The sequence below is a fragment of the Phaseolus vulgaris genome, chromosome 9 (assembly GCF_051622355.1).
Source record: "Phaseolus vulgaris cultivar YP4 chromosome 9, ASM5162235v1, whole genome shotgun sequence".
Classification (NCBI taxonomy): Eukaryota; Viridiplantae; Streptophyta; class Magnoliopsida; order Fabales; family Fabaceae; genus Phaseolus; species Phaseolus vulgaris.
Window position 1 is genome coordinate 18,399,807 of NC_143506.1, and position 13,787 is coordinate 18,413,593.

A 13,787-nucleotide genomic window follows, 5' to 3' on the forward strand; every position below is an offset into this window, starting at 1 on the left:
GATAAAACTATAGGTAGTCACATTGATTTGATATGATCTGAGTGATTGTTGTAATGATAATAAGAAAAAGGGAAAAATGGATCCTGAAAAAGAAAAAAGTGTAACAGGGTATGGAGGGTCAACGTCATTGTAGTGTCAAAGTGTCAATTGTGGGAGGTTAGAGTGGAAATGGATGATTGTGTTTGTTTGTGATTCCTTTGAGGAATGGGTGATTGATAGATAGATAGATAATGCCCAAATTGATTCTTCTAAAGAAGCTACCGTTAATTATACAAGAGATGTGTGATTTTAGTCCAAATTTAGCACAACACTTGTGATCTCAACATGACCCCCTCATCACAAAAAGGAAGAGTCATTTCATATCCTTGCTTTCCCTTTTCTTCTCCAGTAATCTTACTGTTATTTCACCATTATGAGGAACCCACATCACTCCCATAATTCATCACACCTGCCTCATAATGCTCAAAAGGAATCAAACCATTTTTAAAAAATATAAATAAACCACCACAGAATTTTTTTAAACATTTTTCATAGAAATTATCTTTTTTTTTAACTTTGGCTACTATTCTTAAATAATATTAGGAGTTATGTAGGAGTGTAGGTCTGATATTACTTAGAAAGTTGAATATGCAAAAAGAAAAATATTAAATCATTTAAAAACTTTAATTTTTTATATTTAGTATTCTCTAGTTTAATTTTTTAGATATATAATATGTAGCACATACACGTAAACGGACACTGATACACGGACGTGAAGATACATATAATATCTAAAATATACGGAGACACGAATTTATATATTATATAATTATGAATTATATAAATTGACAATAAAGATTTATGTCCATAAGTATGTTCCAGATTATTTTTTTAGCAGAAATATATTTTTCATGACTGGTTCAAAAGAATTTGTTTCTTATTTTCATAATCATAATAAAAATTTATACAATAAGTTTGAGTTTTTAGAAAATTAATGTATTTTTTATTTTTAAAATTGTGTTAGAACCGTATTAAAATTGTTAAAAATTTGACAAATACCTTTTAATTGAATATTTCACGGATATGTGTCTTACAAGTGTTATACGAGTGTCGGTATCCAATATGAGTATCTCCAACCAACACGTTATTTAAGAGAAATATGTGTTGAGTCGGATTGATATAAACAAAATTGGGTTTTCAACATAATTTTCTCCTTTTAGAGTACGGGTGATCTGATTTAACAACCTTGAAATCAGTCAAAAGTCAATGCTGGAGTTTTGGATAAAAAATATCTTTCATAGAGTTATAACATCCTTAACAAACAGGAAAAAGATAACCAAAATAAAGGGAAAGATTCATGCATGGAATTTCTTAAACATAAGTCAATAATTCATGTGGGAGCATTTAATTACGACTGGGTAAAAACAGGATTAATGTTCCAGTAATTATAGGGATAAATAAAAGCTAATATTTATCCCCTTTCAAAATATAATCTTTTAAAATTCAGGAAAGTAATAAAATAACTTATTCACAAATCGTGACATATAAGTCTACTGATTTAGTATAGTACCAGTATTCTGGCAATATTTGTGAAAAAAAATTGTTTATTATACAATTAATTTTGTAATAAATATTCTCTTTTGTGACTATACTACAAGTAAATCATGAAATAGAAATTAATTCTAGAGACAAAAATTTTAAAGATTGAAAAAAAATGGTTTCTAAATTAGTTTTTTTATTATTATTAGATTATTTCTAAATTAGTATCTAATTAGAATCTAAATAATTTATAGTTAAACCATTAGTAGATAATTGGATACCAATTTATAAATCATTTAATAATAATATAAATTAATTTTTTTTAAAAAATTTAGTCCTAAATTTTTTTTAATTTAACCACTATACTAACTAATTACTTTTTGTTTCTAATATTATTTACTATTTTATAATTTTCTTATAGCGTAATAATTCCCCAAACATTTCTTTATTATATCAGGGATTTAATAAGTGAAACATTCTCTTAAAACATAAAATAATTCTTTTGTGAAATCCGTCTTTTATTTCCGTGTCACTTTGATAGATAAAAACTAAAAAAAATCCAAAGACTACAGTTTTTATAATAAAAAATGTCTTGTGTTAAAATTATATTAAAATTGTGAAAAGAATCTTTAGAAATTTCTGGGATTGAATGTTACCTAGTTGCCCACATGAAAATGCTGATAAATTTTGATGATGGGTGATTCATGAAGTGATGCATGCATGCAACAACTGTGAAGTGGGCAATGGTACACGCATACATATATGTATATGTGTATATATATATATAGAGAGAGAGAGAGAGAGAGAAGAATGATGTGTACTAATAATGAAGAAGAAGAATGTCCGAGAATTTGACAATGCATAGAGGTGTTTGATATGGGTATTGTGTGTTGAGTTGAGTTGAGGTTTTTTAATGTTTGAAAAAATGGGAAAGGTATAATTGTGTGACAGATGCAGACATGGAAGACATATGTGCATATTTATGTTTAATCAAAACAAACAGAAGAAGTGATTCAGCCAAAAAAAGAAAATAAAAAAGAGAAAAAGAGAGGTTACCAAATACCAATTGACATGTTGCCTAAAAAATCATGGAGCCATCTTCTATTGGGCCCATTCCTTGTCCTTTCCCATTCCTCACTCTCTTATCATTTCTTACACTCCCCCTTATCATTCTTTACACCATCTTCTATTTTTAATTTATTATTCTTCATACTATAAACTATTTTAATCACCTTCGTATTTCAAACTTCTATTTCACTAACAGACAAAATTAATTATAAAGGACTCAAACTTATACTTTTATTTCTACGCATTAATTAATGACCAAAAACAAAATCAACAATTGGTACAGAGGAGTTGCAGAATTTATACGTACCTTACCCATTTCTCCTAGTCCTTGTCTTCCACTACTGTACATGCCAATGCCACCAATTCAACAACACAACTCTCTCTCCCAAACACTTTCATCTCTCAACTAAGCTCCTAATTAATTAGTAACATATCTCAATGCTTCCATCCTTTTTATATGCTAAACTTATTTATTAAATCAAAATATTAAATATATTTTTCGTCAATCTTTATATTACACTACAACAAGAAAATCATGAAATAGAAATCAATTTTTAGAGATAAAAAAAATAATTAGTTATTGTAGTGACTAAATTAAATACCATTTTAGATACTAAAACAAATTTGATTTATAAATTAGTTTTTATTATTGTTAAATGGTTTCTAAATTGATATCTAATTAGTAACCAAGATTTTTGCTACCAATTATTTAGATTCTAAATTTGGTAGCAAAAACCTTGGTTGCTAAATAGACACCAAAAAATCATCTAACAATAATAGAAACTAATTTAAAAATCAAAATTTTCTTGGTCTTTATAATGATCTCTAATTTAGTCACTATATTAATTAATTATTTTTTTTCTCTAAAAATTAGTTTTTATTTCATAATTTTCTTAAGATATTTATAATATCTAAAGTTTGTACTAAAAACGAAAAGTTGTGTATAATAATGAAAAGCATATTTATCTCTAAATTAAATTATTATGATATGTATATGTACCGGTAGTTTTATTAATTGGTTATAAATAATTTTATATTTTTTCCTACAATTATACATTATATATATATATATATGATAAAATATGATACAAGGTGTACCTTGTTTTGTGTATAATAGAAAGCAGACAAACTTAAAATTAGTAATAGACGCAGTCAAATCATAAAAATTTAATAAGAGAAACTTATCCAAGTTCAGTATTATATCCTTTTAACTTCTACATAACCAACTCATATAAGTAAAAAAAAAATCTCATACAAGTTTTAGGATTTAGTACACCAATAAATAAATATAGGGTAATAATATTAACTATTTCATATAACAATGATAATGCTAATTAAATATTTTTCTTTAATTTTTTTATAGTTTAATAGAAATTGAATGTATATTAAAATTTAAGAGAATCTTTTGTCAAATTTAATATAATTATCCACGGTATGACAGTATATATCATGGCAATATAAATCGCAGTTTAATTGAAATATCTTTCTAAAGTTTTTAATACCAAAAGATAATATATATTATTTTTTAAGAATTCGTTTTATTTTAACTTAATCATAAAAGAGTAAGATGGGTTTTTTTATTAAAAAAATAACATACAAGTACTGTATCTTTAAATTAACTATTTTAATTTAATTTTTTTAGGCTATACACTCAAGTAACATTTTTGTTGCATATATAAAGTACCATCATTTTTAATTGATCGTTGAAGCAATAAAACTCTTTACTCCAATAATGGATCGAAGGTTGAGTCAGAGAAACACCATATAAATTTTGTTGATAAACACACGTGACTGAAGTTAGGATAAAGCAATGTGTTACGGAGAAGATTTTAGGATTTAGTCATTTGTTGCATTAAGTTATGTCCATAAAAAGTTGGTCCAATGTTTTAGTATTGGAGATTTAGAGTTGATTTTCTTTCCACACCCAAATATTGGTTTGTTGGTTTAAAAAAAAAATTATCAATTTTTTTTTTATAAAAAACTTTCATGGTAGACATCACTATGCTACTTGACATCTCAGCTAGGTTGACACCTCAAGTAACAACAATCATTTGTCATCACATGAAAAAAATATTATTAAAAAAATGAAAAAGAAAGAAAATACAAATATATAGGGGAACTAGACCAAAACCTGTATGTTAACAAAAACGATACATAGGTAGATTATACCTATTAATAAATAATTTTAAGAACATGAAAGTCTATTATACCAATTAAAGGATTCTCTATTAATAAATCTTAAATTAGCCAACTTATCAACACACGCATTCCCTTCACGAATAAATCCTAAATTAATTTTTAAGTATTACTCAAATGGTAAATTACATCACTCAAACTGAAGTTAGTTAGGTAAGTGATAGTTAGAATTAAGTTAAAATCTTAATTGTATGTAATATTTAAGATAAATAAATATTCATTTTAACAATGTAACTATTAAAAGAATTTTAGTTTAGTCATATAAAATTATTTCATTCACAATAAAAATAATTTGAAATATTAAAATTTAACATTCAATATTTTAAAAGTTTAATGATAAAATTATTTGATATGCTAGAAAAAATAATTACTCACAATGTTACATTTTTTTTGTATACAAACTCAGCATTTAACATATTATATATAGGTCTTGTAGAAACGAAATACAATCAAATTATATAACACTTTATAAGATATTAGTGTAGAAATAATATAACAATTTCCCTTTTATACAGTAATAACAATATATTTATAAACCATTATTTAAAAATGTTTTATAAAATTTTTTTTTAACTTTTAAAACATTGAATAGTTTTAATTTTTTTATTACTAAATTAAATTTAATTCAAAAAAAATTGGTCTTGGATGTGTAAGTTGGAATCTACTTCAGTTTCAATAAAGTAAAATGCAATTGAGATTTGTGTTTAGGGATGACATTATGCGATGCGGACTCAGTAATTTAACCAATCGATTCGTTTAAGTCCATTACGCAAAATCTACATGGGTCAATTGAGCGGAACGGGTTGACCCACTGACCCGCCACAAAAAAGGTAAAATTGTGTACTTACATCAAACACCTATGTTTGAATACATTCAAAATATAGAAAGAGAAACTGACCAATAATATTTTTTCAAATTAGACTGAATTAGTTGAACCATATTTTTTCTCCGTGTATTGTGAGAGTATAATCATATTTTATTTTATATGATAATCATATTGGTTGAACCATTAATTTTAATTTACATAGTTGAAAATATAACCTTGTGCTATCATTGCTTATCAAAACAAAATCGGATTTACTTGTGATGCATAAGGTCTTGGTAGTATATATTGAATGGTTGACAATGAATTAATTGTGGAGTAGAAAGAAAAAGAGAACAATAATATTTCTTCAAATTGGACTGAACTAGTTGAACTCATCATCATTGTGGGAGTATAATCATATTTTATTTTGTACGATACCACATTGGTTGAACCATTGATTTTATTTATATGTTTATTATATATTTTTCACCAAAATCTTAATTTTTAAATTGGATTAGAATGGATGAGGAATGTACTAACCTACATCCAAATAGAAGAATATTGATGTTTTAGAATTGACTATGTTTAATGTAGTGGTATATAGGTGTTTGATATTTGTGTATGTTTTAAACTGGACGGTGTTTGATGTTTAACTTAATTAAATTAGTGATGTTTGACTATGTTTGAAATGGAAGAAGAATATTGATGTATGATATTTTATATCAGTAAAAAACATGAGTTCAATTTTTATTCAATTATAATCAATTTATATTCAAAAAAATTATAATTATTCAATTTTTCAGTAGCAATGCAAAAAGTAACAAATATTTTGATTAAATTATTCTATATTCAACTTTTCAGTAGCAAATATTTTTATTGAATTTATTTAAAAAAAATGTACACGGTTGACCCGCGCTGATCCTTATACAGGATGGGACAGAGAAACCTATGTGGACTATGTGGGTCGGACCAACCCAGCCTGCATTTTACAGACCAAACACAGGACAGACCTATGCGGAGTGGGTCATCCCTATTTGGGCTATCATGCTTGAAGTAATTCTTTTATTGGAATTGAAATAGAAATTACACTTTTATTGTTTAAATTGAGGAAAGAAAATAAAAAAATGTAATATTTGAATTAAAAAAACAATAAAATTAAATTAAAAAATTGTAAATGTTTTAGTTAATATAATAAATTTTAAATAAATCATGTTACGTTGTATAATATAATATAATAAGGTAAAAAACGTAAAACATTTATGTTAAAGTTGAATTTTTTTTCTCCTTCTCATTATTGGATATGGGAAAATCATTGCCTCCCACATATTCATCTCTTCTGCAAATCAGCTAATACAGATACTTGCATTTTACGTTTTCTTTTCTGTTGAAAATAGTACAAATGTTAGTTCAAATTTTTATTCCTATTTTATAATTATATTATTAGCATAAAACATTTGACTAATTATATTTTGTAAACAAAAACTCTTACATTTGAAGCTTTTTTATTGACAAAATCCAAATTTAAAACTAGTTTAAAGAATTTAAAATGGGTTATACTAAACCTAATAATTTATTGAAAATAAGATGGTCCTACTAAGGTGTAGAGTAATGCATGATAGGGCAATTAAAAATGTAGAGACACATGGTGCACATGGAAGTTTTATCAGTTCAATGAAGATTGAGGACCATAGTGGTTTTTCAAGGTTTAAAAATGACTTAATAGTGTGTGGTCCAAAACTTCAAATTATTCATCATTCTAACGTTTGTGACGAATACGTCTTAAACCGGATTTTGCTCTATATATGGACCATATATTATATTCTTTTCCAACTTCTTTATTCTTAGCAACTAATTTCCTTTTATTTTCATAGGGACCTTCTTAATAACACCAATTTCTCTTCTTCATTAACCACATTATAATAAAGTAGGTTTAGGATTAATAGCTGCCCATCTTAGTTTCTTTAATATTTAAAAACAATTTCCTTGATTGGAAAAAGATGAATAGAAGATTTTTTCCTTTCTAATAGTTTAAAGTTTTGGAAGGAAAATTGTGAAAAATAGATAAATTAAAACATATTATTTTCTATTTCTATTTGTTTCTCTTAATTTGGAGAGATTTCAAAGTACAGTAAAATAACATAATTTGGATAGATTTCAAAGTACAGTAAAATAACATAATTTTAAAGTTATTGAAGATCCTATATAAACTAAAGATAAAAATAATTTATAATATAAAACCATGAAATAAAAACTATTTTTTAGTGACAAAAAATAATTAGTTTATATAGTGACTAAATTAGAAACTATTTTAGAGACTTAAAAAATGTTGGTTTCTAAATTAATTTTTATATTATTAAATGATTTCTAAATTGGTATCTAATTTAGTTACTATAGCAACTAATTATTTTTTTTTCTAAAATTGGTTCTATTTCATATTTTTCTCGTAGTGATATAAGTGGGTGCAAATTTTACTATATAAGTTCGGTTTTATAAAGTTGAGTTAAATTTAAAGTTCACATCTTAATATGATATCAAAATCCTAACGAAAGAGTGTTGGGCTTATTATGTTATCCACTATCAAGTCACTTTTGAATTATCTATAAATATATAGTCAAACACACAATTGGAGGGTAGGAAAAATATTGAAAATCCTACATCAACTTAAAATAAAAATATTTTATATTATATAAATAGATACAAACATCAAATTATAAATTGATTTTATAAGAGTGGTTATAATTAATACACTTTTTTATAAATTGTGGAAACTAAATTAATTGAAAAACTATGTCATCTTTCATTATTATTTATAGTGTAATAGAGCAGTATAGCTTTATTCCTTCCTTGGGAAAGGATAATAGGTAGCTTTTGTTCTCTTTCCTTTGCTTCTCTTGAATGAACATAAATGGAGGAATTTGAAATTCTCTTTCCTTTCCCTGGTTGAGCTAAATGGACTGTGAAACAAAGAAGCACTTTATTGTTCTTTAAAATTTAATTGGTGGAACATGTTAATTGGAAGTGTGTGATATGAATGGAGAGAGAAGATGGAAGAGAGAAAGAATGGTGATTGGAAACAGTCAGCATCAAGTGAGAGAGGGTAAGCAATATAATTATTGGTCAACCAAAAGGTCATCTATCAATAGTCCAAATCTATCATTAGGGTTCGATCAAATGATTGGTTTTTCTTGGAATGTTTGTCAAGGAAAATCACCTATTATTCAAGTTCCCAATATATAATCTTAGATACTTTTCTTTTTTTATTTCAAAAATTAGGTCCATCACTTTCTTTTCAAACTCCCAATGTTTACTTCTTACAAAACTCACTAACTTTTCCCTTATATTTTGTTTGGCCAAATTCCACTTGTGGCATAAACAATTTTTTAAACTAAATATTTTAATGATTGTATTGGAAAGAATTAATTGTATGCAGATCAAGTAAATAAAAAATCAATTTTCTTAAGGAAAATTATGTTTTCACATCCATATTAAAGCATTGGGAGTTCTATGCAACTCACATATACCATTTTTAATGTGATGATTTAAAAAAAAATATAATAAATATATTATAAAAAAAATCATCAAATAGAAATCATTTTTTAGAAACCAAAATAATTAGTTGCAATAGAAACTAAATTAGAGACTATTTTAAAAATTAAAAAAAAAAATCTAAATTAGTTTTTATTATTGTTAAATAGTTTTTAAATTGGTATCTAATTAGCAACCAAGGTTTTAACTACCAATTATTTAGATTCTAAATTTGGTAGCAAAAACTTTGGTTGCTAATTATATATTAATTTAGAAACCATTTAACAATAATAGAAACTAAAAAAAAAATTATTCAGTTTCTAAAATGATCTCTAATTTAGTCATTATATAAACTAATTTATTTTTTTTAAAATTGATTTTTATTTCATGATTTTTTTAGTGATAATAAATTTATAATTAATTGATATGAAAAGTTATTAAAATAACAATATTGTTAGTTATTGTATAATTTTGATGATTTTAGAAAAAAATATATAATAAAAAATAAATTTATAATTAAATGATAAAAAAGATTAAATAACAATATTGTTGATTATAAAATTAATGTAGAAAAAGAGTTAGATGTCAATATATCAAAATCTTTTTCTTAATTACTTTTCACCCAAATTATATATTATTTACACCTTAAAAATCAAATAAAATATTCTTAACTTTCTTTACCCAAATGCATATTAAACTTATTAAATTAATTTGATAAAAACAATGAACAATATCTCTCAACATGGCATGTTACATGTTAGTAATTTAGAGCACAAATCGAAATTACTTAGTATATTATGTGGATTGTTTATAACTTTTTTGGCCAAACATGATTTTGAAGTTATTTATATTTGAACAAAAGAAGCACATATTTATTTCTTATACATTGATCAACATTTGCATTGATCATTAAACATGGAAGAGAAGATAATAAATGTGAAGGAGAAGATATTATGCTATGGGATATGCAACTTATTTGTGGAAAAATCTTATGAGTTGTTTAACATCTGTATTAACTAATAAATGAAGGTGAAAGAATAAGAAATGCCAAAAAGAGAAAGGAAATATTTATGAGTCAAGGAAGTATTCAATAGAAACTCTTATTAAAGCAAAGATTAATTAAGTTTGTTGTATGAAAGATATTAAAGAGGGTATTAATGATTAAAATGTAGTGAAAATGGTTGATTTGTATGAGTTTATGTATTTAATACAAATTGAAATGAAATTAGAGATGGCATAAGGGTGGCTTTCGCAGGCCAACCCATGTCACTTGCCTACAGAACAGGGACAACTTAACCCGCTAACTTGACTACCTCAAATTATTAGGTCAAATGAAGTTACAATATGCAATAAATATTTTTTTATTAAAATTAAATTTAAATAATTATAAAGTAATTGAAACATTGATGTTGGAGATCTCACGTCGACTAGAGATTATATTATTTCATTGTATATAAGTGGGTGCAAGCCTTACTCCATGAGCCGGTTTTATGAAGTTGAGTTACACTTTAAATTCACTTCTTAATATGGTATCAGAGTCATTTAAAGCTTATCCTAGTGAATGTTTGTTGGACTTATCCGGCCATTCGCTATCGAACCGTTATCGTATCACTCATAATATGTTATCCCACGCACACCGGTTTTATAAAGTTGAGTTAGGCTTAAAGTTCACCTCGTAATAATTCATTAACTGAGTATATATATATATATATATATATATATATATATATATATATATATATATATTTTTTCCCTAATAAGTTATTAATTTTTGCTTTTAATATTCAATAGTTTTCTTTAAAAAAAAAATCCTGATAATAACTTTTAATTTATTTTTGTTCAGAAATTATTTTAGATTATATTTTAAAAGTGAATTAGGTAGCTTTTTTTAATATAAATAGAATTTTTCAGAAAAAAAGTTTACAAAATGAACAACAAATATCCATAACTTAATATAATTTCACTCCCTTTCAGTAACTATAATTTCAGGTTGATTGTCTATTGTGGAAAACAACAATTAATGCTAATAAAATCTTGAACACACGATATAGATATTCTCATCAACATGGTTTATATGTTTTGTTTTATATGTGATTTAAAATTGTGGACTAATCGAAGTCCAAAATGTAATATAATGGATAACGATCAAAGACTTTATTTTAGGGTTTTTTTTTTTCTTTCTGCGTCTTATAATTTTTTTCTTTCACTCTGAGGAAAAACAAAATCAGTCTTTAATGAAATTATATTTTAAAGTACATAATTTATAATATTTATAAAATACACAATTTTGGATGGAATTATGAAACCAAACATTCAAATCGGTATATTATTATATTAATAGTTGAATTTATATTTAATTTAACTTCATAAAATAGGTAAATATTACATCTCACTCTTATATTATAATTTGATTTTACTTTTAATTGATGTAATATTTTTAAAAAAGAAAAATAATTATTACTTATTTTATTTTTTTTATAAAAAGTTCGGAAAAAAATACACAACAACCCTATAAGATTGGAGTATAATAATTGATAGAGATATTATATAAACTAATAATACAACGAAATAAAAAAAAAGTGTATAAAAAAGTATTAATTCGTTTTATGTGATTTAGTTAAAATCCAAACTTGGACTTCAAGATGATGATAATAAAACATATTAGAAGAATTATTAAGTTGAATAGATGACATGAGTTATATTATTAATCTAAAGTATACGAGTGTCAACTCATATAATTGTAATCAATATTCAAATAATTGTTTGTTGAAAGCACATTTCCATTAAAAAAAAAACACTAGTTCTTATATTCTTTATTGTTTTTTTGATGTATGAGGTTGTTCTATGGAGTTATGTTTTTGTGGTCAGAATTGTGCTTGGATGAGATTTTGAAGGACAGCAGAGAAAGCAAAGTTATGGTAATAGGAGTGAGATAATGTGAAATCCAGTGAAACATGGAACAAACAGTGAAAGCTTTGGGGTTGTTGAGGACAAAAAAAGACATGAAAAAGAAAAGAAAAAAACACTAGTTGTGTTGTGGTTAATAATTATGATAACCTTTCTATTGCTGCCTCCACTAACACACTGAATCTATACACAATTTTCTTTGCAGTTTTTTAATTTCCTTTTAGTACAATTTGTGACCCTGTTGCATATGAATCTAACAAGATCTCAAGAAACGTTAAAGAAAAAGTATTAATGCTTTTCGTACCATCTCTGACGCTATTGCAAGATGCAACAACCATTGACATGCACTTCCATTGCATCAATTTTTTCTCTTTTTCAATCATTGCTCTTTCGCTTCAGAAAGGAATGAACCAGGAACAAAAAATAAGTCAAAAACTCGAAAAAAATTAAAATGATATTTATGCGGTGAACGTGGATCGAACACGTGACCTTCAGATCTTCAGTCTGACGCTCTCCCAACTGAGCTATCCCCGCTGATGATTTTATTGTGCACTTTAGTTTATATATACATGCTAATTCTTGCAAAATTATATTAATAATACAGAAAAAGTTTGGAACAAAAGAAAGAAAATCTGACAAACATTTTTGTTTTCTAACAAAATCACGTTTAACTCTGCTAAAGTAAAATACGAAGTAGATTATATGGGGAAATTGCTATAAATTTGATTAAATCAATGGATAATATATGAGCATGAAAATGCAAAGTTTTTACCCTAAAATTTATAGAAAACAAAATAGTATAGAATGTTTCCTTCTTTTAAAATTTGTCAAAATAACTTGATGTGGAATATTTGGTGAATTTAGCGTTGATAATATATGAAGAAAATGCTTTTTTTTTTAATTCGTGAAAACTATTTTCAAGGTTATGTCCTTCAATGAATAGTTGTGAAAGACTAATCCGATTTTATTTAAGAGAAAAGTTTTGTTAACACGGTAAACCGTGAATAATATATATTTGACACGGATTATAATAATATAATAATAATAATTTTAGATTAAAAAAAAATTAAAAATAATAAAATATTATTTATTAAGGTATGATGTATATGTTTATACTGTTAAGGTTGTTAATATATCAGTACCCTTTATTTAATTATTTTCACTTCTCTTTTTTTTTAATTCCTTTTATGTTGATTTTTTTTCTTACATTTTACATTTTTTTGTTATTTCTATTTTTTAGTGTTATTTTCTGGACTAAGCTCTTCAGAAGTGTTTAGCAAAGCTTCTAGAGGATACGATTCATAATGTAAAAACTAGATTCCAAGAAGTATAAACCATAATTATAAAGTTGACAATTCTCAACTATTTTAAAAAAGTACATTCCAATCATAAATTTTTGAATAGCTTATCCAGAACAATTTTATATATTTTTTATTTATTTTAGATTAAAGTAATTAAAAAAAAGTTGTTGTGAACCACCCTACAATAGTTCACTTGAAATTTCATGTCCTGTTATTTATCTTTTTCATTGCTCATTTTGATTATCTTAATAAACTCCCATGTATAGCAATATGTTTTGTCTAATGACTTTTAATTTCCTAAGCAAGTCATATCTTCAAAATGATTTGTCTAAGTTATCTTTTAACGCAGTTTAACATTTATAAAAAAAATGTTATGGAATTGTAGTTTTCTTTGAGAGGCATTATCAACATGCATTGCTTTTTGCTGCACATGCTATAAGCTATCTTAATGTTTGGCATCTATGCAA

At 25.2% G+C, this 13,787-nt stretch overlaps 1 non-coding gene across 1 annotated transcript; it reads right to left on the minus strand.

Annotated features, from left to right (window-relative positions):
• Positions 1-12,480: 12,480 nt before the first annotated feature.
• On the minus strand, positions 12,481-12,553 carry TRNAF-GAA (transfer RNA phenylalanine (anticodon GAA)). The gene has a single exon. It is a non-coding gene; the product is annotated as a tRNA-Phe (tRNA).
• Positions 12,554-13,787: the final 1,234 nt, after the last annotated feature.